The sequence below is a fragment of the Drosophila subpulchrella genome, unplaced genomic scaffold (genome assembly GCF_014743375.2).
Source record: "Drosophila subpulchrella strain 33 F10 #4 breed RU33 unplaced genomic scaffold, RU_Dsub_v1.1 Primary Assembly Seq25, whole genome shotgun sequence".
Lineage (NCBI taxonomy): Eukaryota > Metazoa > Arthropoda > Insecta > Diptera > Drosophilidae > Drosophila > Drosophila subpulchrella.
The window spans coordinates 1,252,591-1,254,711 of NW_023665555.1; positions in this window are offsets into that span (position 1 = coordinate 1,252,591).

Here is a 2,121-nt window from a genome sequence, read left to right on the forward strand (position 1 = left end):
AAATAATTATACCTGCGGTATTTTTGATCAAACTCACATCTTTTCCGGTAAATAGCATTCGTTTATTATTTCAGAGTTGCGAATAAAATTCTTAGGAAATCGGACGACTATAATAGCAGCCATAGGAAAGATGGAAATAATAATGGGAAAGTATTTATAGCTTCGTTATTTTTGTTAATAGTTATCTTTTCTCCCCGGTACATAGAATTTTTTATATCAGAATTACTACTTTAATTTTTTAAAAATCAGGAGGCTATATCACATAGCTGCAATATGAACGATCGGATTATTAATGAGAAAATAATTAAAGCTTCGTTATTATACCCTTGCAGGGGGCCATAGGAACAATCGGATAGTTAATGTCAAAATAATTCATTATTTTCGGTAAACACTTACGGAAGTAAATGGAAATTTCTCTAATTAGTTTTTAGTTTTCTAATAATCGGAAAGCTCTGTACATACAAGGCTCCCACGTGAACGACCTGCAAGGTTATAGAAACTAAGGGGTCCCGAAGTAAGCTTACTTTCTTGTTTTTGTTGTTGGGCGTGGCAAACTTTCTTTGGACCAATCGATAGGTATTGACGAGACTAATACATTTTAGTTAAAATTTTTTATCTAGCATAAAAATTGTGGGCGCCACAGGATTGGGCGGTTTGTGGGCGTTAAAGTGGGCTTGGCATATTCGCGTTACAAACTTGCGCTGCGCTCAAGGCTACAGAATCTAAATTTGAAATCCCAATTTTCTATCTTAGATATTTTCCGAGATATCTAAATTTGAAATCCCAATTTTCTATCTTAGATATTTTCCGAGATATCCGAGTTCATATTTAAGATTTTTTGAAGTTTGTAGACGGTTTGTTGGCGTTTAAGTGGGCGTGGCAAACTTTTTTTTTTGGGTCTATCAAAAAGTATTGATGAGAACAATACATTTCAGTTAAAATTTTTATTCTAGCATCAAAACTGTAGGAGCCACAGTTTTGGGCGGTTCGTGGGCATAAGAGTGGGCGTAGCACCCTGCTAAAACAATCTTGCGCTACGCAGGAATCTCAGGAATCTGCATGCCTAATCATAGTATTGTAGCTCTTATAGTTTCAGAGTTCTCAGCGTTCATACGGACAGACGGACAGACGGACATGGCTAGATGGACTCGGCTAGTGATCCTGATCAAGAATAAATATACTTTATGGGGTCGGAAACGCTTCCTTCTGCTTGTTACATTATTTCCGACCAAATCTAGTGTACCCTTTTAATTTACGAGTAATGGGTATAACAAGAAAAGAAGTTAACTTCGGCAAACCTAAGTTTGTATACCCTTGCAGTTATAATTATTACATTTAATTCGAAATTCTTAAAAATGCAAAAAATGATATTCCCAATAGAGTAAGATAAAATGTCAAAAAACACCGAAGCGATAATTTGTTTCATATTATTTTCCCACCAATTTTCCGTTCGTTCCTATGGCAGCTAAATTATATAGTCGGCCGATTTTGACGAAATTAAATTTAAAATTCAGAACTAATTAAAAAAAGTTATTTCCAAGCGTAGGAGGTTATATTTTAGAAAACACCTAAGATATAATAAAAAAAAAAAATTTTCCGACTATTCCTATGGGAGCTATAAGATAAAGTTGTCCAATCTGGCTGGTTCCGACTTATATTTTACCTGCAAAAGAAAGAAGACTTTTAGGAATGTTTCAGCCCGATAACTTTAAAACTGAGAGAGTGCAAGCTGAGTGTTCATACCCAAAGGTACTCAACATAACCACACCCAACAAATCAAGCCGTAGCCAAGTTGGGAACAGTACCAGGCGCTCAGTAGCACTCACTCAGTAGCATTGCTGATCAGCATATTATCTGTCTCACTAACTCACCGTCTCACCGACTCAACGGCACACTGACTCGCCAATGCAGTCAGCACATTTTGCAGTGTCAGCCGAGCCAACTACGCAAACTGCTATCATAATCATAATTCCCTGCCCTACTTTAAAATATAGCTTACTTCACTAATCATTACACTAAACTTCCGTGTTCCAAGTAGTATATAATAATGTCTCAAGTGAACAATAAATCAGTTATCAACACACCTCATAACTCCGCGGTTCTACTTCCTACCTCTAGGAA